Consider the following 24,564-nt stretch of genomic DNA (forward strand, 5'->3'; position numbering starts at 1 on the left):
GTGTTAAAATGTAGAGATTGCGCTGAAAAATGCCATTCTGCCCACTGTCCACTTAACCACAGATATGTGGACAAGTGGAAGTGGCCAAACCAATGACTATATGACTGTGACAGCCCACTGGGTTGGTCATTCACCTTCACCAGCAGGAACAGCAGCAGCATGTACATCACTACGTAACATTTGTCACAGGCAGGCCACTCTTTGTATCATCGGCTTCACTAACAGGCATACAGCTGACAATTTCTTACGCAAACTGAGAGATGTGATTGATGCATGGCTTATACCACTTGGACTCTCCCCAGGATATGTCATTTCTGATAACGCCAACAATATAGTGCGAGCATTACAGCTGGGTGATTTCCAGCACATTCCATGTTTTGCTCACACCATCAACTTGGTGGTGCAGAGCTTCCTACGAAATAACCATGAGGTGCAGGTGATGCTTTCGGTGGCCCGTAAAATTTCAGGCCATTTCAGCCATTCAGCCACAGCATGTAGGAGATTACAGCAGCTTCAAGAGCAGTTTAACTTGCCCTGCCACCAACTTAAGCAAGAGGTGGTAACTAGGTGTAATTCCACCCTGTACATGCTTCAGAGGATGGAGGAACAGCGCAAAGCCATCCAAGCATATTGCACAAGCCATGACATTGGGAAAGGAGGGGGGATGTATTTCACTCTTGCACAGTGGGGAATCCTTTCAGTGCTGTGCAAGGTGCTGAAACCATTTGAAGTTGTGACGTGTGAGGTGAGTGCAGACTCTGCTAGTTTGAGCCAAGTCATTCCTTTAATTAGACTACTGGAAAAGCAGCTTGAGAAACTGAAGGAGGAGCTGAAAGCAAGCAGTTCAGCAAAGTATGTTGGCCTTGTGGATCAAGTACTTCATTCGCTTCACAATGATCCTCGAGTTATTAAGATCTTGAACTCGGATCAGTACGTTTTGGCCACTGTGCTTGATCCAAGGTTTAAGACCTACATTGAGTCTTTACTTGTAAATGAGCGAGATGTTAACTGTTGCAAGGAGCTATTGCTCAGCAAGTTGGCCGCTGAACTGGGCCTCGGCTTGACTACGTGTCCTCCTTCACTTTCTCAAGCTGCTGCTGCTCGTAAAAAATTAAATTTCCCAAAAAGAAGCAGGGAAGACGCAGGGGGCAGACCAGAACAATTTAACATCTGGGCTAGTTTGAAGGATTTTTCTAAAAAATGTGTCACCTTGCCCATAACTCCATCCAATACGAGTATAAACATGCAAAGGATGGTGGAGGATTACTTTCAAGAGGTAATTGATATGGAAATGTCAGACAGTCCCTTTCCTTACTGGGAGGAAAAGCAGGCCATTTGGAAACCCATGTACAAACTTGCTTTGCACTACCTAAGCTGCCCACCCTCCAGTGTGTACTCTGAACGAGTATTCAGTACAGCCGGGAACTTAGTCAGTGATCGCCGTAGAAGGTTACTTCCAAAAAATGTGGAGAAAATTATGTTTATAAAAATTAACTACATCTTCCACGAGGAAGGCCTTCACCATCAAAGACATCCAAGCACTGACTGTTCTCTAATGGCGGATTCAAGCGGTGATGAATTGATAGTCTGTGATGATGACGTACACACTGCTGAGGGTAAGGATGAAGATCCAGATGATGACGATAACATCTTTTTAAAACTTTCTATTTAAGTCTAGGGTTCAATCTACTCCCAAAGAGGAAAGGGACTTGGGGCATTTCCATATCACGTACCATCTTGAAAGGTTGCTGTTTTGGCAATTTCTCATTATGGGTAGGGTGTCATACACAGACTGACCCCAAACTGCCTTTGTCCATTTCAAATAATATTGTACAGTCTATAACGGCTGAATTTTTTGGTTTTTTTAAACAAGTGGAGGGGGGCCTATAGAGACAGAAAGCAAACTGCCTTTTTCCATTTCTTTACATATTTAACTATAAGTGTAGGGTGTAATATACATCCAAAGACGATGGCTGCATTGCCAATATGCATAGATGAAGGAGGAAGACAATCTGTTTTGTGTGTAGAATAAATGAAGGCCTACCTACCAGGAATTAAACAGTTTTTTGGATGATTTAACACCTCTACAATTAGATTACTTATCTATGAAACAGTTGGAGCACTAAATTGGGTTATTTTAGTCCCAAAAACATTGATTTTCCAACAAAATAGCAAAACAAAACCAAACAAAACCAAAACCAAAACCAAAACACGCAATGGCGGTTTTGCAAAACCAAAACCAAAACACGACAGTAATCCAGATCCAAAACCGAATACAAAACCAAAACACGGGGGTCAGTGACCATCTCTAAATCAAATACAAATACAACCGGAGCTGAATGTTACATGAAGCTGAGCGAGAAATCATAAAAGTAAATATAATTTTCAGTTATAATTAATTAATTTATGTTATATATCCCAATATTTTTGGGTTATATATTAACACGTGAGTCTAAAATCTCTTGCGTGTTTTAATATATGGAAACCAGATCCCACAAAATGCTGGCCGTACACATGCCAATTCTGCAGCTTGGCACAAATGCCAGACAACCAGATCTCTCAACTTTGACCATACACACAGGATCCAACAGGGTGTCATTAGCATGGACCACATACAAGCTAGATAGACTTACCATCTGTCCCAATAAACAGCTGATGGATTCTGATTCTTGTGATTTACAGGTCAATTAGTTGTAATATAGCTGAATTTACCTTCAAAATTGCAGTATGGGCACCTTCATTTTCTTTATTTTAATTTACATATAATTTAAAGGGTAACAATGTTTATGGCATGAGTCTTGAATCTATCCATTATATTTGCATTTCTACCTGTTAGTAATAAAATGGAGAAGTGTTTATGAATAAATTGTATTTGTGTGGATTAACCCACTTCATTTATTTATGTGCATCTATTTATATACCGCCAGCCATAATCTGCATACAACTGGGAACAAACACAATAATAAAACAAGACTGAGTATAAACAGACGAATAAAGTGGTAAGATGAATCAGATGAATAAAGAGGTAAGATGAGTCAGCTCACAAGCTTACAATATTTCAAACACGGACAATTTTAGAGTTAGATTTATTGTAATTTTCTTTTTCTGTATACTACTACAACCTATTTCCAGGATTTATTAACAAAAACATAACTCCCTGTACAATGAAATAGGTCTGCATATTGTGATCTGATAGGTAGACAAAAGTGAAATAACTCCAGTACCCAAGGGTGGGCTGGGCCGGGGGGCAGGGGGGCATTGGCCCCCCGGGCCGCTCAGTCCGACCCCTGTTTGGGCCGGCCCCAACTCCCCCGGAAGCCAAATTTGTATAACAATATCCGCGGCCGCATTGCAAAACACGCGATGCGGCCGCGTCTAGCACGCAGACGGCCGCGTCCAGCATGCAGACGGCCGCATCGCGTGTCACGTGATGCGGCCGCCTGTGTGCCCCCCGGGCCGAGCTCTCCCAGCCCGCGCCTGCCAGTACCAGACTTCAGTCAGTGCCGTGTGCAAAATAGTGTCTTCAGGCACTAATCTTTCATCATAAATATGATTTATAATTGTCAGCACACAAGACTGAAAATAATAAATACCTAGCCCCTATTCAGGGCACTACCGTACTACACAGGTGCAGCTTGTCTGCTTAAGGCTGGGTACACACTACAGAAAATTCTTCTCTCTGTCTGACACAATGGGCCTGAGTCATTAAGGAGAGCAAAGCAGTAACTTTGCACCTGGGCAAAACCATGTTGTGTTTAGAGGGGGAGAAAAATTTAAAATGTAGGGACAGATTTATAGTTGGGGTAGGGCATGTCCTAGATCAAATTTAAATTTCAGGGTAAAAATAAAGCCATCAATAATTTGTGTGCTAGATCATAAAACAGCCAATATTTAACTTATGTGCAAAATAATAAACTAATTTGCACCCCAAACATGGTCCCAGAGAACATTTACTCTTTTTTTTGCCCAAGCTCAATAACATCATTGGTCTCTCCTCAGTACTTCACTGAGCTGCTGACCTGCCACATGCAGGGTTACTGGGGCCTTTCACAGGCGGGGAGGATCCTGCACTCCCAGGTCTGAGCAGGTGGTCACCAGCGCCACCGAGCATGTTATTACCACACTTTATACACCCACATTTATTACATGTGTCATCACTAGATACAGCCTTAATAACAGCTTCTTATATATATATATATATATATATATATATATATATATATAGCACTCTATAAATATACATCTACTCTGGACTGCTGAAGGCAATTTTTTTGTCATTCCTGGTTAGCAGCAGTATATTTTTCCAATGTGTATGAAGTCTAATCATTGATTTGCTAGTGATCTGCTGGCTCCTTTTGAATTACAAGTGTTTAGAGACTGTGTTAAGTTCTGCTATCACTTATGGTTGCTGTGAGCATTTTCAATACTCTCTATGCTGGCTTCTTCTGGATCAGAATGTTACATTGCACAAGCTGAATCATTTGTTAAATAACATGTTATGTAATCTTGACAAAGATATGTGATTTTATGGTTGGATCTGGTTATTGTCTGTCATAAAATATATTTAGTTGCTGCTTTTACCAGCACCACACAGGTGCAACTCCTGATTACCAGCAGAGTGTCTGGCAGGTTGGAAGCCCTGGAATGGGCAGATGAAAGGGGCCCACCCTTCTCTCTCCATTCATAACCACAGGGACCATTACACCGGCTTCTCCTACAGCCGAAAACATTTCTTGGGAAGCTCTAACCCAAGCACCAACAATCTCCAGGGGGTTTTAAAGCACGCAAGACAGAAACCTGGTAAATATATATACCTGCCTTCAACAACTTTCCCAGTGCATCTGTCACTGTATATATATATATATATATATATATATATATATATATATTCACATTCCCATTACATTTTTCATTACCCAGTACCTTATAGAGTTCACTCAGGCAAATGCAGTTAAAAACGTACAACAGTAAATTTGTTGTGATAAACACAATCACTAGAATACTATATAGAAACAGGAAATAAATGCCAGACAGGTTTACCACATTATCTGTCCCTTACCCCACTAGCTTAAGGAGCTTCAGTCACCTGGCTGTCCAGATTTGCAGAATACAAGACCCATGGAGTTCTAGACCTCAACGCTTGAGTTCTTCCCATGAACCCATAAAAAAAAAAGACCCCCCAGCATCCCTGGCTCTCCCGCTTTCCTCCCTCCCCTCCAGGGGCTGGATCAGGGGTGGCCTTAGATAGTGGGATCCTCTCAGAGTGGCTGTCTGTTAAAATGGTCTGTTTGCCCTTGGTCCCCAGCTGGGATGACTCCAAGTCTGGTGGAATATAACCTGAGACAATGGGAACATTCTCAGGTTACTTAAGGGGCAAGGCCAAGATGATTAAATGATACTCCCAGTATTATCCCCTTACAAGCTTTTTCATCCAGAACTAGCTTACAGCTGATTAGGACTTCCTGTAGAGAAAGGAGGGGTGAGAATGAATGCAACTACTGCCCCCTCACCTCTATCCTGGAACTGGACCCCACCCGATACTTATCCACAACCCACCTGGATTCAATTTGAGAACAATGCACAGTAGCATCACTGCAATAACAACAAACACATTTTTACAATGGGTAACATAGAATGAAAAAGTCTATAGGTGCATGTCTACAATGTCCCCTTATCCCCATCTAATGGGACTCTGCACTTGCACTATGGTGAGCTGGGGAACATTAACAGGACTACAAAAAGTACATGTTGTTATGCTCCACATTTTCACATTTTGTGAGAAACTAGGGATAGGCTGGTTAGGTTGATATCAAACTTGTAATGTCACACCCACTATCTATAATATAAAAGCCTAGCGGCGTGTGTTGATCTGTGTGTGAAAAAAAAAAACCAAGCTGCAGCGCCACCTGCTGGGCGGAGTTATACACTGACCTACTAAATTCTTAGCATTATCTAAAATATAAAAATAAAAGCCTAGCGGCGTGTGTTAGTGTGTGGAAAAACTATTTTCTCAGAAAGGGCTCATCCAATTGACCTGAAATTTGGTATACTGACATTATTTGACAAAAAAATTAGAATAGTCAAGTCAGTTAACTTCCATTATCCCCCCTTCCCCCCGTGGGAGGGGTAGTAAAGGCTAAATTTACGAGTTGAGGGCTCAAACTCATTTTCATGAGGTAATTTTACCTCATGAACACACATGTGTAGCGGCGTGTGTTAGTGTGTGTGTGTGTGTGTGTGTGTGTGTAAAAAAGTATTTTCTCAGAAAGGACTCATCCAATTGACCTGAAATTTGGTATACTGACATTATTTGACCAAAAAATTAGAATAGTGAAGTCAGTTAACTTCCATCATCCCCCCTTTCCCCCTGTGGGAGGGGTAGTAAAGGCTAAATTTAGGAGTTGAGGGCTCAAACTCATTTTCGTGAGGTAATTTTACCTCATGACCACACATTAAAAAGGGCGCTTGCGTCGGGAAGTAACGCTCTTCCCCTGAGGAGGCCTGGGCTAGGCCCAAATGCATGACAAGAACCTTTTTAAGACCTTAAGTAGCTTGATTTGACTAGAATGCATGAGTATCATGCACGGGTTAACTTGTATATATATATATATATATACTTTAGGACACAACAGTCCGTTATTCACATGCAGGAATTGACTTGCACTCCCACGATTTTCTCTGGTTGTCTGATTTAGAGTTGTATTACTTTTGCTGAAAGCTGTTCTGGTGGGTCCTGTGGTAACTTTCCTCCAGGATTCTCCTTGAACACACTAACACAGTCTACTAAACACAACACACACAAACTCGATAATAACAGAAATTATACACAGTGAAATTTTAACACACTGTTATTATATTAATATATGTAGCCCATTTGTAAATAATAATGTATAACACTTTGTTATATTAAGTATGTTTAAATTGTTGACTAAAAAAATTATTATTTTATGATATATTAATGTATCAATAATGCACTTCAAAATATGTAATGCAAAATGCTAATAACATACTCTTTTATATTATAGAATAAAACATTGCATATTCTGTTTGTATTGTATAACTGTGTAAGAACATTGTCACTCTCTCTCTATGGGGCATAAACAGTTAGCATTCGTGGACGCGATTACGCGTGGCTGCACGGGTACCGTAATGACACTTTATACGCGCATCAGCGTGTAATCGCGGCTGCGAATCCTAATTGAATTCCCCCCTATATATTTTAGGCTGACCAGATCTCTCTTTAAGGGTAATGCTTATTAATAGTAATGGCCGCACTTGCAGGCTGATGCAGAGTAGGTAGCGAAATGGAAGTAATATACTCTAAAAAATAAGCACAGAAAAATAGTGTATTTCCATCCGTATGTAGAGCAGAACACATCGCGAGATGCAGCCGACTCCGCAGCACATGAGCCTGGACAAGTCATCATTGTCAGCGAGTATTTTAACCTGCCCTAATGTAGGTCCAAATGATATACCTCTTAACTAGTGTCTATGCGTGTGTCTGCAGGTCTGCATGAGTAGCATTTTACGCAAACATGTCTTTACTGTATTCAGTCAACAGAAGTGCCAGAATTAAGGAAACCTGTATAGGTACATAAGTGCATACTTGCCTACTCTCCTGGAATTTCCAAGAGGTTCCCGAATTTTGGGGAGTCATCCCGGACTCCCGAAAGAGTCGTCAAACCTCCCGGATCCTAAAAAATGCCAATATTCACAGCAGTGAATATTGGGAGCGGGAAGTAATCGTGTCATTAAGCCCCCCCCCTCTCCCCCGCGCTATTCAATGCTGTGAATTTAGTCATTTTACATCGGGGGCGGAGCTATGGTGCCCCCTCCTACCCCTGTCACATTACCTGTCCTCCCGGAAGACAGAGTCACAAAGTGGGCAAGTGTGCATAAGCGTGCATCCACTATCTGGGTATATGCAGAGTGATTTCGTGGAAGAAAAGCTAGGCAAACTGGAGCACATGCCTCTGCATCTGCCTTGCAATTATAATTATCATAAACTCTTCGAGCCTGATTAATTAAGGCAAGCAAAGCAAAAAACGGGATTTATACTTACGATAAATCTTTTTCTCTGAGTACATCTGGGGGACACTCCTTAACCATGGGGTTGAGTCGGGGGGAGGAGTCTGGCACCCAAAGAGTTAACTTTTTTCAGCTGACAGCATATCACCCCCGCCAATTCCCACATATCTCAGTTTGATTACAAAAGCCATTAGGAAGATAGGCCAATCAACCAAGACACACCACTCAACAGAGGGGGGAGTGGAGACAAAACAACGAAAAGACGGGGGGGGGGGGGGGATCGGAGTGTCCCCCAGATGGACTCAGAGAAAAAGATTTACCGTAAGTATAAATCCCGTTTTCTCTTTCATCCATCTGGGGGACACTCCTTAACCATGGGCACTTACAAAAGCAATCCATCTGAAGGGTGGGACCGCTCTGATCTCCTTGCACGCAGAACACTACGGCCAAAGGAGGCGACCCCAGATGCAAATATATTAAATTGGTAGAATTCCGTAAAGGTATGGACCGAGGACCAGGTGGCTGCTCTGCACAGCTGGTCCGCCGTGGCTCCATTACGAGCCACCCAAGACGCCCCAACCGACCGGGTAGAATGGGCAACAATACGTTTCGGCACAGGGAGATTAATACAGACATAAGCCTCCCTGATAGTCAGGGTAAGCCATCTGGCAATAGTTTGCTTAGATGCTGGCCATCCCCATTTGGAAAAGTCAAACAACACAAATAGAGACTCTGTCTTACGTAGCTTTGCAGATCTCTTAACATATATACGTAATGCCCTCACTACGTGCAAATATTTATTTGTCTTTGTTTCAGGAGTCTGAGGGTCCTCTCTCTACGGGACCCAGTAGGGCAGGTTTTACCTGCAGCCCCAAGGCCTTGCTAGGACGTCCCTTACCAGTGGATCCCTTGTTCTTGCGCAGAACTCTGGGACTTCCCTGTCTTTTGTTCAGTTCTTGTCCAGCAACCACCAGCTGAGGACCTACCTCCTCCACTGGTACCTCGAACACGGGAATGCTCCTCCGGGGTGGGACCCTGCCCAGGGTAAGGTCGCGAAAGATGTCACCATCTTTCCCAGCAGCTTCAAAGACCTGGCTACTGACAGCCTCTTGTTTGACAGGATCCTGCCTGTCCACTCCATCTAGGACCTCAACTTGTCCTGTGGAGACAACCTTCTGCTGCGCACCAAGTCCCTCACTAGTCTCAAGAAACTCATTCTTAGACAAGGGATTCTCTGTGACCCTTTCAGACTCTAGAAGTTCGGTCATAGACTGAACAACTCGTCTAGCCTTAGCACCCTGAATGGGTATGACTAAAACCTTTTCTGTAAATTCTAAGCCTGTATAGCTTCGTCTGAACGAAGCAAATCGACAGCCCTGAGCTCTTCCTGATTTGACAGAAGCCAGCGAGGTAATTTTTTTCAAAACCTGAGGTGAGCTGGTTCCATGAATTCTATCACGATATTCTGGACCTACTCATCTATCGAGGACCCTGTCTGCTGCCGGGCAAACCCAAGCAGCCGTCCTCCCACCCCACCCTCTGGAACCAGAGGTGGGTGGTAGTCATGCTGCTGGTCTATCCGGCAGCTTGGCGGAAGAAGCTCTCCGCGCCACAGGGGCAAAGGATGACCTTCCCCTACAGGACTGTCTCCTGGATTCCACGGCCCCTGGACTGGTAGTCTGGCCTCTGCCAGACCCGCCCCCGTAAGGAGGCTGTCTGAAAGAACTAAACCTTGGCCTAGCCCTAGGTCTTGGAGTATTTACAGGCAAGGACGTCTTCTTGCCCCCTGAAGCCTGTAAAATCCAGGAGTCTAATTCTGGACCAAATAACATCCCACCCGTATACGGGATGGATTCTAATGATCGTTTAGACTCTGAATCCACATTCCAAGCCCTTAACCATAATGCCCTTCTAGCTACTACAGCTGTAGCTGAAATAGACGAAGCTATGGAGGCCGAATTATGGGCCGCTTCATATACATAGCCTGCTGCCTCCCTTAGCTGCATGGCCAGAGGCAGTAAATCTAAATCCTGCAAGGCAGACTCTAACTGCCCTGCCCAGACTTCCATGGCCCTAGCTACCCAGGTAGAGGACAATTCTGGACTGAGGCTAATACCGGCGGCCGAGAAGATCGACTTCAGCAGGGATTCTAATTTCTTGTCAGTCGCGTCCTGTAAGGTCGCTGACCCGGGTACAGGTAGTGTAGTCTGAGGAACCAATCTCGTCACAGGTGTATCTACCTTTGCCACCTGTTCCCAACGGGTCATATCCTCCTCCTAAAAGGGATACAATACGCCAAACTTCCTTGGCATAGAGAACCTTTTATCTGGATATTTCCAAGAGGCCTCTACAATATCCCTCAACTCAACTGAGGGAGGGAACCTGACCACCTGCTTAGAAGCCTTCTTAAAGAGGGAGCGGTCCAAGGACTTCGTCTCCTCTACTTCAGCAAACCCCAGGGTCTGACGAACTGCTCTTACCAGGTCGTCCATACCCTGGTGCCTAGAGTTTCCTTCTGACTCTATAATGGACACATCTGAATCGTCCAACAATTCCCCCTCCTCCTCTGAGGAAGTCTCAGAGTCTGACACTGACCACAGCGCTTTAGCTGTTTGTCTATGTCTTTTAATACTACACTTGTGTCTGGGGTTCTCCAGTAGATGGGTAAGCCGGTCCAGGCTTTTAGCCACTGCTGACCAACCCACCTCTCCCATATGGGAAACCCCCGGGAGGGCTGGGGAGGGAAATACACCGACCCCTGGGGAAAATGACTCATCTGTCATTCCTACTGTTATACCCTGAGAAACCACAGATGTAGCTGGGATCTCAACTGGCTTAGATAACAGATTTACAAGGGTATTAACTCCCTGTGTTAAGGCAGCCGCCCACTCAGGAGGATCTACCGTTATGGTGGAGGTGTCTATAGGCTGTTTCACAGGAGCCACAGTGCAGGCTGCACAGAGTCCCCCCTGATCCAGCCGTTCATTTGTTAGTTTAACATTACATTTTGAACAGACATTATGTTTGGTACGTGTTGTTTTGCTTTTATCTGCCATCACAAGATAAGAAAAACTAAATCACGTTTCAAAATTCACAAACACTTCTCCAATTTATCAGAAAATACAGATTAGGTTATATTAACATATCATAGTATTTCTGATTTAAATAAGACAGGCTTGGAGAACTTTATAGTTTTCTCATAAACAACAGTTCTCTCAACACATCATTGTCTTATAATATACATTGTCTACACATGCACACACATACACACAGAAGAAATAAAAGTGATACTCAGTGTGGAAGATATGTGTCAACAGTGCACTTCTCTTCAAATGACTGCTGCAACTGTCCTCCTTTTGAAGCTTGGCACCAAAAAGGGATCTTCCACGTGCTCACTCAGCGGGGGAGGGGAAGAGGTGCCTCTCAACACATTCCCCTACCACTGGAATCTCCTTCTGTGTCTCTGCTAATAGCGATTTCCCCATTCTACTTAGGCGAAATCCTGTTGCTTTATCTTTCTCACATTTTGCTACCACACCGCAAAATACAGGTACATATTTATCTATGAACCAGTCAAAAGATAGTATTTCTGTTCCTTTTCCTCTATATAGAGAGTATAAGATATAATTAGTTAAGCTGAAAGGCTGCAGCAGGTTTTTCAGTAATGACTGCAATTAGCACAGAACACCTGGGCCCATTTAGCATTACATTTGGAACAGACAATATGTTTGGCACGCCCAAACACTTCCACAACCTTTATCAGAAAATACAGACTAGGTTATTTAGCATATCATAGTATTTCTGATTAAATAAGACAGGTTTGGGGAACTTTATAGTTTTCCTTAAACACAGTTCTCTCAACACCTCATTGTCTTATAATACACATGCATACACAGAAGAAACAAAGTGATACTTAGCGTGGAAGATATGTGTCAACAGTGCACTTCTCTCCAAATGACTGTTGCATCTGTCCTCCTTTTGAACTTTGGCGCCAAAAGGGATCTTCCACGTGCTCACTCAGCAGGGGGGGGGGGGAAGCGGTGTTCCTCAAACACATTCCCCTTCCACTGGCTCTCCTTCTGTGTTGTTTACTTTAACAGCGTTTTGCCCTTTCTCTTATATTAGGGGAAAAGCTGTTAGAATGTGTTCCCCGCTAGCGCTATTCAAAGTGCGCCATCCTCAAGAATTCACTGCCATCCCCATGGGAGGAGGAACTTGGTATACTCCAGCTGGCTTCCGGGGAACCTCAGCAGTAAAGGCGCTCTAATGGCAGCGCCCGTCCTGCATCAGCGGGGAGAGTCTCTTGCCGATTGCTTCCCGCTGTGAGAAGCGCTTCTTACCTCTCTGTCAGCGGGGCCGCCCCCCCCGACAGGCGCTTCTCCCACGAGTCAGCTCCGTTTACACGGAGCCTCTCGCCACTGTCAAAAGAAAAAAAACACAAAAGAAAAGGAAAAAACCTATAACCAGTGAACCCTGTTTACTGTCTCTCTTGGAGCTCTTCAGGTGCAACCTTCTTCCAAGGGCACCCAATTCAAACTGGGGTATGTGGGAATTGGCGGGGGTGATATGCTGTCAGCTGAAAAAAGTTAACTCTTTGGGTGCCAGACTCCTCCCCCCGACTCAACCCCCATGGTTAAGGAGTGTCCCCCAGATGGATGAAAGAGAAATAATTAGTAAATTTGCACTTTGGCAAAACCATGTTGCATTGGAGGGGAGGTAAATTTAAAATGTGGTGACAGATTTATAGTTGGGATAGGGCATGGCCATAGGTCAACTTATAAATTACAGTGTAAAAATAAAGTTATCAAATATTTGCTGCTACTACAGAAAGCAGCCGGTATTTTCATTACTGGCAAAATAATACACTAAGTTGCGCTCCTTGCATTGTAACATCACATCATTACTAACATGGTTTGTCAGGAGCAAATGTACAGCTTTTTTTGCTTTGCTAGGTCATCATTCTTATCGTTTATGATTCATTATTGTTCTCATTCCTACTTCTATCATGTCATCTACTCCTTATTTACTCACGGCCATTTGAAGTCCCTTAATGAATCAGCCCCTTCATGTGCTTCCATCCTGAACAGGAGTCTGGTCAACCTATAATTACACAAAACAAGACAATAAGTCCACTTTTGGAGTAAATGAATAGCTGATATGAATATACATAATGTTAATCATCCAAAATTAAACTGCAACATCTAACATCAATAATGAATGTGTGACAATGTGTGACATATATATCTTATGTATTTTGCTTACTAATAATCTCTAATGTTGTCATGGTTGCTGTCCAGAGAGCCAACAAAGAGTTATTTAGGTGTGGTTTAAAAACCAACCTTATTGTCACACTTTAGCTTCCCAAGTAGTGAGGTAAGTGTATATGATTCTAACAGTATTTCTGTGATGTGTGAACCATAGTTGTGAGTCATCACTCATTCATGGGGCGCCCTCTTGTGGTGAAAGACCCTAATCACAAGAAAACAGAAACTGTGATTATCCCTACTTCTATGTAACATTTCTTCAAGATATTTTACTGAGAAAATACTCAAGAACAGAACCAGCCTTTTACAACTTGGACGATGTGTAACCTGTGTACTAGTAGACATAAATTAATCAATAGATTTCATAATCCCCCCATAATGGATTGAATTCCTTCATTTTGGCTGCATGTTTACTTTACAATCCCAACATATTATAAATCAACATACAAAATGTTTACAAAAACTTTTTAACAAAAAAGAAAATTATAATTAAAAAAACTAACTGTGTTAGATTATTAGAAGAAGCATTGTTAATATGAGTGTATAAATACAGTGGGGTCTAGGTTCATATTTTCATATGAGAATGATGGGATAGTTATCTTATTATTTAGGGCTCTTAAGCTATAATCAAAAAAGAATAACCATAATCATAAAACTAAGCTAATCATACATAAGTTTTAAGGTATTAACAAATAATGCTATGCATGCTTTTAACATATCCAATGTTTTCTGTCAGATCAATTAAAGATGGTTTGTGTTCTTTAAGTCAAATTCAGATATTTTGTGTTAATTTCCTGTCCGGATAAAACAGACAGCCGCAAAACATCTACTCCAGCGAAAAGTCTGCAAAAAACGAGAAGTGCGCCAACCTCAAAAATGCCAGATTAAAAGAAATAATAAGAATCAAAGGATATTGAGAAATATCAGAAATCACCTTGCTGACAGCAACAATATTTTATGCTTATGTTTTCAAAGTTTTATAAGAGCTTACAATTTTAAACAATATTATACACTGATGTAATTAATTAATTATTTTCCACTGAAGTGATTATGACGCAATTTTGTTATAAATATGAGCTATTTTGAATAAGTAAACCAGTTCGATTTTGTGACACCAGGGGGTAAATGTATAAAAGCTCCGGGTTCTTTAACACCCACGAGTTCAGCGTCTTCAGCGCTTAAATTTAAAGCGGTGCTGCATTGTAAAGGGAAACTTCCCTTTAGAACCCGGAGCTTCATACATTTACCCCCAGACATCTTGTGTGGTCTCTTTCTTCTGAGCTCTGATCGATCATATACATCACACTGCCGATACAGCATTATATATATTAACTTTGACTTGTCAATTGCAGGTAAATATACCTCTGTATAGTAATACAGGAGGCAGCCTTAACAATACTACTGACATAAATAGTTATAGCGTATTTAAGAAAAGACAGCCTTTTAAGCATGATACCAGGCAAATAAATGCTAGATAGATAGGGCCCTTGGAGAGATGTATAGGAAATTGTACGAGTAAATAAAGACTAATATAACTTTATGGGAAAGTAGGTAAGCAAAGAAAAGGCAGAGAGATACAGGAGAACTTATAAAGGAAAGATTGGATGAAGGGGAGCAGAGAGGAGATTGGCGGCAAACTAGAAATGTTAACAGAGAAATACGGGGGGTAATTATTAATTAAGGTGCTGTTTAAATGGCAGTATTTAACAAAACATTGGTTAGTGCAGGAAATAGCATAGAACATGGCAAATCCATTTTGTGAAAGTATCATTATTTGCTTATTAGACTATAAATCATACATGCCAACTTTTAAAACCTCTCACCCGGGGGAGAAGTCATGTGACCAGGGGTAGGAGGGGGCGTGGTAACGTAGTTGCGTCACCATAACCCCACCCCCACTATAAAATGCCGTAATTCACAGCATTGAAAAGTGGGAGCGGGGCTTAATGACGTGATTAAGACCCGCCCCCACTATTCAATGCCGTAAATTTTGGCAAATTTGGGAGGTTTGTCTACCCTTCCAGGAGTCCGGAAAATTCAGGAGCCTCCTGGGAATTCCGGGAGAGTAGGCAAGTATGCTATAAATAGACAGGAAGTGTCAATTGAATGTAATAGTGGATGTATAAGTGAGGTGGGTAGCGCAAATTAGGATAAAGGAAATTATTAAGGGAGTTCAAATGACGGTGAGTAAATAAGGAGTAGATGTCATGATAGAAGTAGGAAGTAGTGAATGATAAATGATAAGAACGATGGTCTATTTAGTAAGTAATAGAAGAGAGGTAATAAACAGAATAAATAGAAGAATGAGAGATAAGTAAATTTAAATGATAAACAAAAATAAATAAATATAAAATAAAAATAATGATTTTGAGTCAACAAATAAAAAAGCAAACTGTTTCAGTAATAAAGGTCGTCAGAGACACGTTTCGTCTTTTCACAGTGGGTTCAGTAATATTCTTCATTTTGCTTGAGTGACAAATAAGTGTGAACTGCGTGTCTGCTGCCATGTTCCAGACAAGGGAATGAAAATGATGATAAATATTATATAAAGTTTACCATTTCCTGTCTCTTCAACAAGATTGGGGATATTAGATCTTACATTGTAATAGTTGTAACCCACTGTCACTGTGTGTAGTGTGGGGTGCACAGGTTACACAGTGCATCTCCTTCTGAAGCCCTGGCTAGCTGAGGGGCATGGGTGTAAATGATCAGGGGGTCCCTGCACATGCAGGTGTTTCTTTGTAACTAGTGGGACACAAGTGATGTCACTTTGTGGTGCAGTGCAATAAACTTCACAATAATTTGGGTGCCAGACCATCTCTATGACAAACTGATCTCTTTATTTACACTCCTTTCCTTCAGCACAATAATCATAAGGGTTGCAGCAATACAGAAATATATATAGCTACTTACTCCTCCAGCACAGTTCTTAATGTTATCTAGATGTTATATGACATAGTTCATATGTCTCTCACACTTCAGTACTTCATACTTTGCCACAGTTCACACCCTCTTTTTATTTCTGGCACATATACATCAATATGACTTGTATCATTAAAAGCTTGTCAAAATCATTCTGCAAAATATGGGAATCCAGGGCCCCTCATTTCAATGTTTATTTGCCCTTTAAATAAATACATGTCATATAGCACTTGATTTGACCAGCTTATATCTATAATACCATATTCCTGAACCCAAGACCTCCAGAGACACTCCTTTCCCTCTTGTTAGTCATTGAAACCTATAGGGAGGGCATTGCGGTAGAGGAATCTAAGAATCCCTTACCACAACTTACCTGCTCTCCCCTCCGGCCACTATCACAAAGTTGGCCACTTTGCCATAGTGACCATATCTTTGCGATAAGGATTGAAAAGGATTGTGTTGAAAATGCGGTGAATAACAAATATGCGCCTATCTGTCCCTGCTCCCAAACATTCCACTCTTTGTTCCCCTCCCCTTTCTAATAGTATTTACATATTGTATCCCTTCTACTCTCACCTTCAAAATGGAAAAATATATTCAATTTCATTATTCAGTTCCTCACTTTATTATCTAAAGCAGAGTTACACATTGACACGTATGTATGTTTATCATTCTCACTGTTGTCTAACTACAATTTGTACTTCTATACCGTTGTCCTTCAACCGTCTCAATAAACAGTTTGAAAAAATATATATATAGATCTGCTCCATTTATCCTGACATTTTTCAGCAAACTCAGGACCAAGTGAATGGGAAGAAAATGTACATCAGTGGGAAGTTCCAGCTGATAGAACATTTACCTGCTAACTATGCTTGTTTGTACAGAAATCTAAGCACAACACAGGTAGCCTGCTGCTGAGCAGGGTCAGTCAGGTCATGGTATGCCCTAGCATCTCTGCCACTCACTGGGGGAGTGCAGCTGCAATGGTCTTTTGTATTAGCATCTAATAACCTTCTATATTCACCCTGCTGACCTGGAATGATGATGATGAAGGTCGTAGTGGGCACTGGTAAAACAACAGGAGACAACAGCTGGTAGATAATGTACCTCTGAGAAACCATTACTGACATAAGAGGGGAATATAAGATGATCTAAACAGCTCTTTGATGACTTCAGAAGGACCACAGGACAGATCCAGCTAAGGACAGGTATAACTATAACAGAAGGACCACAGGACAGGTCCAGCTAAGGACAGGTATAACTATAACAGAAGGACCACAGGACAGGTCCAGCTAAGGACAGGTATAACTATAACAGAAGGACCACAGGACAGGTCCAGCTAAGGACAGGTATAACTATAACAGAAGGACCACAGGACAGGTCCAGCTAAGGACAGGTATAACTATAACAGAAGGACCACAGGACAGGTCCAGCTAAGGACAGGTATAACTATAACAGAAGGACCACAGGACAGGTCCAGCTAAGGACAGGTATAACTATAACAGAAGGACCACAGGACAGGTCCAGCTAAGGACAGGTATAACTATAACAGAAGGACCACAGGACAGGTCCAGCTAAGGACAGGTATAACTATAACAGAAGGACCACAGGACAGGTCCAGCTAAGGACAGGTATAACTATAACAGAAGGACCACAGGGCAGGTACAGGTAAGGACAGGTATAACGATAACAGAAGGACCACAGGACAGGTACAGGTAAGGACAGGTACAGCTAAGGACAGGTATAACTAAAGGACAGGTCCAGCTAAGGACAGGTATAACTATAACAGAAGGACCAGTGACAGGACAGGTCCAGCTAAGGACAGGTATAACTATAACAGAAGGACCACAGGACAGGTCCAGCTAAGGACAGGTACAGCTAAGGACAGGTATAACTAAAGGACAGGTCCAGCTAAGTACAGGTATAAATAACTATAGTATATTCTGCCATTAATTACAAAATAGTCCAAACGATCAGAAATAGTCTTATAACGTCCTCTTATCACCTTATCCTACTTGTTTCCTTTGTTCATGTAATGTAGCTAGGAGAGAATAAATGGTTATTGGATGCTGTGATAGTCTCCATCTCTAGGAACGATCTGTGACCGGAACCTATGTTCAGTACGTTTGTTTCCGGAGGGAGCTGTGCATCGTTACACACGTGAGGGCTGCATCGGAGGGAGTCAGAGGCAGTCAGAGACTCAGGTCAGGAGAGTGTCTGTGATGTATATATCACTGCAGTGATGTGCAGACCGGGGAATGCAGTGTATATAATATAATGACATGGACTGTAATCAGTGTGCTCTTTCTAATCATGTGGGCTCTGTGTGCAGCAGACTATGCTGCCCCCATACATTTATATCATATACAGTATACATAGATTCATATATAATTACACCAAGACTGTTATCTGACATGTATATCATGGGTCACACGATGCATCATACCATGTACAGGGTTTTGCAGTGTGCTCTTCCATCAGTGCAGCATTAATTGGTTGGATATGTGTAAACAAATAATTATGGATTTATTTTAAACAGTTTATAATACTTTGTTTTGTAGCAAGTGATAATTTTAATGAGTGACGTTCTGTACATCAGTAGGTAATTTCTTAAAGCTTTAATTGTAGCATATTGGTAGTTTTCATATGCTTGATTCATTATATGTTATTAGATTGCTTCATATCAGGGGTGCAACAACTTTTCTGGTCTGAGGGAGACTGAATTGAAATTGAAGGGGTCATAATAAAATGTTAACTGCTTTAGAATATTAAAATGTGTAGTATGTGATACAGAAAAAGAGCAACCTCTTTGTCGTTATGTTGTACCTATCAACATTGTGAAAGTGTCCATGGGATAGAACTGTGTGGGCTGTGAAGCACTGATAATGGGGTATGGTCATAACATATACAGGATGTGCCATGCTGCTCCCTTGTAACATTTCTTAACCTGACATCCATCACCTGCAGCACACTTCTCCCCCAGTCCCACTGTTACATTGATTGTATTTGACAGAAGAATCAAATATAAAATACTTCTACTAACATCAAAGCCATTAACAGAACTGCACCAACATACATTCTTACCATGTCTCAAAAAATTTCCTAATTGACCTCTCCGCTGTGCCCAAGATCTGCACCTCTCATCCAGACTCATTACCTGCTCCCATTCCCGGTTATAGGACTTTTTGCAGGCTGCACCCACTCTGTGGAATGTTATCTGAATTATTATCATCCCTCTACTTACCTGTCCTGCGGTGAGGATGATGTGGCTCACAGTCATCGGCAGTGAAACTTTATATAATGAACTATGTTGAATTAGGAAGCGCTGAGGCCCTGGGATCTACGTACAGCATAGGTCTACACTTCACATGTCAGTCTCAACTACATGTCAAAATGTACATCACATAGTCCACCACTTGCTTTCTTTCCACCATTCTCTATGCAGTGCTCCATAGAAAATGGGGCTCTAGGAACGCCCAATAAATTTCGGGGTTGAAATGTTCTTCAAAAGGCCAGTAATACCTTTTGAATATGATTTACTTCTATCCAGTATTTGTAAACTATAAATAAGTATATACACAAACAACACAAACTATATTGTGCAAACATGCTTTTTATTAGTATATAATTTATTTTCATCAATATAACAGACCTGAGTCTGGCTGCTGTTTCTGTGTCGCCCGGCTCATGTGTTCATCTCTCTTCTGGTCCTGGGGCTGGTCTGAGCATGAGCAGAAACTCACTTTATCAATGTAGGGGCAAACGCAGGAAGTTTAGAGGGGTTTTTCCAAGCCATGACCATCATACAATTGGTGTGGCTATCATTTTAGCCAGTGCTAGACTGCACTCCACCTCCTTCCCATCAACTTCAAATACATGGGCAATGCTGCTTGCATTATTGTTAGATGCACACAGCAACCCCTTCACGAGCAGAACCGTGTGAAGCAGTAGTCCTGACTAAGATGGGAAGTAACCCAAAATCAGGACTGTCCCACCAGTATCAGGACAGTTGGCAGACTGTCCTTCACTTTCCTACCTGTTCTTGCAGCTTTCACAACTTGCGTCTGATTGTGTTGCTGCTTGTCTGAATCCTGGAATGTTGAGGCCCTGTTCGGAAAAACTATAAGTACATGAAATAGGAAAATCGTTGAAATGAGTGAACGCTCTAGCCCCATCCCCCCAACCAGCCCAGATGTTAAATCAATTGCATGCAGAATCCACGTTAATAATTAGGGCTCCCGATCTGCAAGCAGCCCCGACAAATTAATAGTATTCACAATTAATAAATAGACCTGGTTCACCCCAATATTAAACTAATAGCATTCATATTTAATAAATAGACATATCCCCTGTAAATTGTCCCTCCTGTAATGTGCGTATTGTCGCTAACCAATAACGATTGTCGAACCTCGATTTGTGTTTCCAACGCACAAAGATTTATTCGCAATAAGTGGAAAAAATATGCTCAAGCGAAGTAATAGTAAATACAGCCGTTACTTAACGCAGGCGCTCTGGATCCAGTGCAGTCATTCAATCCTGAAGTCTGGGGACAAGAAGTCTGCACTCTGGATCACAAGCTGCTGCTTATATACACAATCACATACAGTAATACAATGAAGATGGAATAGCTTGCATCTATTGGTCCGGGTCTCAGGAATGTCCAAGGGGTCGTCAATCATTGGCTGGTTCATCCTAAGGAATCCAAAGGAGGGGGTCATCTCTGCAGGGGGTATGCTCTGCTCTTCCCGCCAGAATTCCTTAGTCTTAAGTAGTTCATAATTCCCTATCATTCATAACTTGCGTATGCACTCTGCCATTCCCTCGCAGAGCGCACCAAACAGTAGGATATGTAACAAGGTTCATTATGATACCACTCATGATGTTATTCCTTTAACCCGTTCTGTGTATTTCACTAATATGCATGTAACTCTGATATAACATATAAATACTACTATATTTCGACATAACTGACTATGTGTTGCAACTACCAATAATGTGTACTATTTTATAAGTATGCGTGTTTGTGCAAATGTATGGTAAAAGACCAATTACTGTTGCTGCCACGTGTAGTGGATGCGTACGCCCTTTCACGCCGTAGCGTGCCCTTGTACGTCGATGCGTACCGTACGCATCTTTTCAAACAAAGACAACCAAGTTTGCTAGACTTTAATTGAAATGACTTTATCCAATTTGCTGACTTCGACAGTTCCACCCTTTGATAGTGTAATAAACTATCACCCAATCACCGTTTCAAGTTCAGGATTATACAATACTTCTTCACAGACCATGATCTCGGTATCTGGTACCACCCTTTCAGTCTCTTTCTCAGTGTTACTCCCATGAGACCGTTTTCCACACTTCAACACAGTAGGAACACATTTGACAACTAAACCAATTGCTAAGATGACACCCAGTATAAGGAGAAGGAGTTTACCTACACTAGCAACCATTTCCTGTACCCACTCCCCCAGACCGGAGAACCATTTTGCTGGGTTCAACCATGAGAACCAACCCGCCACCTTTTCCCCGACCTCATATAACGAAGAATTATGGCTCTTTCGAAATTCCCATTTCAGCTGCAAAATTTCATCCATCTTCCGGTCTATAACCTCTTTAGGGTCTTCCGTATTATTAGTAATGTACGTGCAACATTTGACACCGAACTGGGTGGCCAGTGTCACACAGTACCCACCAGTAATAGAGGTGAGATAATTTAGTACCAGTCTATGTTGCACCAACTCCTTCTTGTACGCTTGTAGCTCCCTTCCAGTATACCTGAAAGTGTCATCATACATCTCGGTGATATTATCTATTAATTTAGCTAGGTCTTGGATATATTTAAAGTTTAATGTTCCCCGAGCGGTCCTGGTGAGATCTAGAGCAACCATAACTTGGAAACCAGCAGTTTCACTAATCAATTTTGTAGCTATGGGTTCCTCACCAGGAATCATATTTCTCTTGCCACGGTGTTCATACTGTGTGTGTATGTATGGTGGTGATGTAGTCTTGTGAATATCTACCATTTCTTCATGAGTAATAGTCATGATTTCAGGAACCAGTTTAGCTAAGAAACACAAGCCCTTGGAACTCGGAGTCACCCAGGAATAAGCTTTCCTCCCACAAACAAAATACACATCATCAGGGAGAACATAAGGAACAGTATGCCCATGAATTATATCACACAGAGTTTTGATAAAACTACCCATGCCTAGTGTCTCCATCTGCTCTAGACACGTGTCGGCATTAATGATATTTTCACATTTATCTGTAGAGACTTTTCCAATAGATACCTTCTTATGTTTGGTTATACGCCCTAACTTGTGACTTCCATCAGCATTCCTGCCTAGTAGTGACCTTGTGGGTCTCTCTCTAAAATGAGTGTGGCGAGCCATTGTCTGATCTGATAGGTCAGCCTCCCAATTCTCCAGGCGCTTTGCATGAGATATGTTTAGGCACAGCAACGATCTGCCTATGGAGTATTGTCGAAGCGTCAGACTAGGGGACCTAGTGTTATTGTACCTCCCTTCTATGGGCCTCCCACCCCTTAATTCGAGTACTTCGGATATGTTTAGCGGGAATGGCACTAGTCCTATGTTATGCTGCCCTTGAGGCACGTGAGAGCACACCCAACACTCAGTTTGGTTTAGCACCTTACCCACCAGGGAGTGATAATCCTCCAATGGATGCCCGCCTATATTCAGAGTACTGGGGGACTGGCATCGTTGGATGCATCTCTCGTCAACTAGGGAGTTGCAGAACTTGCAGATACAATACTCATCAGACAATAGCCCCTCACACTGCCTCCGAGTTCCTGAGCTAGCAGACCTTTTCATAACCCCTGGACCAAGTTTGATAATGGGCTGCTCAGGATATCCTATTAACTTTTCTTCGGCCTCTATTTCATCCGTATCACTCCCAGAACTCTCCTCCGTCCTCCATCCTCCTTCACAAAAATAGAATGTCCTAGAAAAAGTAAAAACAAGGAAAATCCTGGAACAAAAGAAAAACAAAAACCGCCACTCCATCGCTGGAAAGATAGTTCTGAGGCAACGTCTCTAGTTCAGGTGTCTCAACTGCAGGCTTTAGGTCTCCCGGAACAGGCTCACAAGTGACAGCTCTATGTCGTCGGTCTGAGTCTTGTCTTGCACTTTCTCCGGATTATGGACTCTCCTGCAGTGGGTGGAATGGACCCAAGTGTCTCTCTCTGCAACTTTCAGTGATGTAGTACTGGTCAGCAGCACTTGGTACGGGCCTTCCCAACGGTCTGTTAAACAACCTGAACGTAAGAAATTGCGGATCATAACATAGTCTCCAGGTTCAACATCATGACAGTTCGTCTCTGGCATACCAGGTGACAGCATTTTTAGTTTTTGTTGTTGTTGTTTCAGCTGTCTACTCATTCTTATAAGATATTGTACAGTCACTTCATTATTACACTTTAAGTCGTCTTGTGGACTCACGATCAAATGAGGTTGTCGTCCGAACAGTATCTCAAAGGGGGACAGATTAAGAGGAGGTCTAGGAGTGGTTCGAATGCTGTGGAGGACCAACGGCAAAGCCTCAGGCCATGCCAACCCAGTTTCAGCCATTATCTTACCTAGTTTGTTCTTGATAGTACCGTTTACTCTCTCCACCTTACCACTGGCTTGTGGTCGGTAAGGGGTGTGAAGTCTGCTACTGATTCCCATGAGTTTACACATATTTTGGAAGACATCACCAGTAAAATGGGTACCCCTATCACTTTCAATGATTCTAGGGATACCGAACCTACACACAAAGTCTTGTACAATTTTCTTTGCAGTGAACACAGCAGTATTAGTGGCTGCCGGATATGCTTCTACCCAACCGGAAAACACATCAATACACACTAACACATACTTTAGATTCCTGCACGGTGGTAGTTGGATATAGTCAATTTGTATTACCTGAAAAGGTCCGTCTGTAGGAGGGATGTGGGATGGCTCAGTTGGAATAGTTTTCCCAACATTTTTCCTCAAACAAGTAAGACATGACATTGCTTTCTTACCAGCTTGAGAGGAAAATCCGGGAGCACACCAGTATGCTCTCACCAGTTTGCACATACCTTCTTTACCCAGGTGAGTCAGGCCGTGTGCTGCTTCAGCCAGGCTTGGATAGTATGTTCGGGGAGCTACAGGCTTACCTTGTCCATCCCTCCAGAGTCCTGAGGACTCTTGACCACATCCCTTCGCCTTCCAGACCGCCTTCTCCTGCAGGGAACACAAATCTTGCATTTCAATTAATTTCTGCGTGTCTAATGTCTGAAAAACCATCATAGTCTCGGTCGATACAGTCATAGGTTGCCCTGCTGCCCATTTAGCAGCTTCGTCTG

At 42.3% G+C, this 24,564-nt stretch overlaps 1 protein-coding gene and 1 long non-coding RNA gene across 2 annotated transcripts in view; one reads left to right on the forward strand and one right to left on the reverse strand.

The window, feature by feature from the left end:
* Window positions 1-18,326, reverse strand: part of LOC142097932 (uncharacterized) — a 60,426-nt gene extending 42,100 nt beyond the window's left edge. The window contains exons 1-2 of the long non-coding RNA XR_012678278.1: window positions 18,230-18,326; window positions 13,060-13,128 (exon numbers count right to left, since the gene is read on the reverse strand). This is a non-coding gene — a long non-coding RNA (uncharacterized LOC142097932). The remainder of the gene's footprint in view (window positions 1-13,059; window positions 13,129-18,229) is intronic.
* Window positions 18,319-24,564, forward strand: part of LOC142097923 (general transcription factor IIH subunit 2) — a 30,403-nt gene continuing 24,157 nt past the window's right edge. The window contains exon 1 of the mRNA XM_075180194.1: window positions 18,319-18,418. The gene's annotated coding sequence lies outside the window, so the exon portion shown is untranslated. The remainder of the gene's footprint in view (window positions 18,419-24,564) is intronic.

This window comes from Mixophyes fleayi, chromosome 1, assembly GCF_038048845.1.
Source record: "Mixophyes fleayi isolate aMixFle1 chromosome 1, aMixFle1.hap1, whole genome shotgun sequence".
Lineage (NCBI taxonomy): Eukaryota > Metazoa > Chordata > Amphibia > Anura > Limnodynastidae > Mixophyes > Mixophyes fleayi.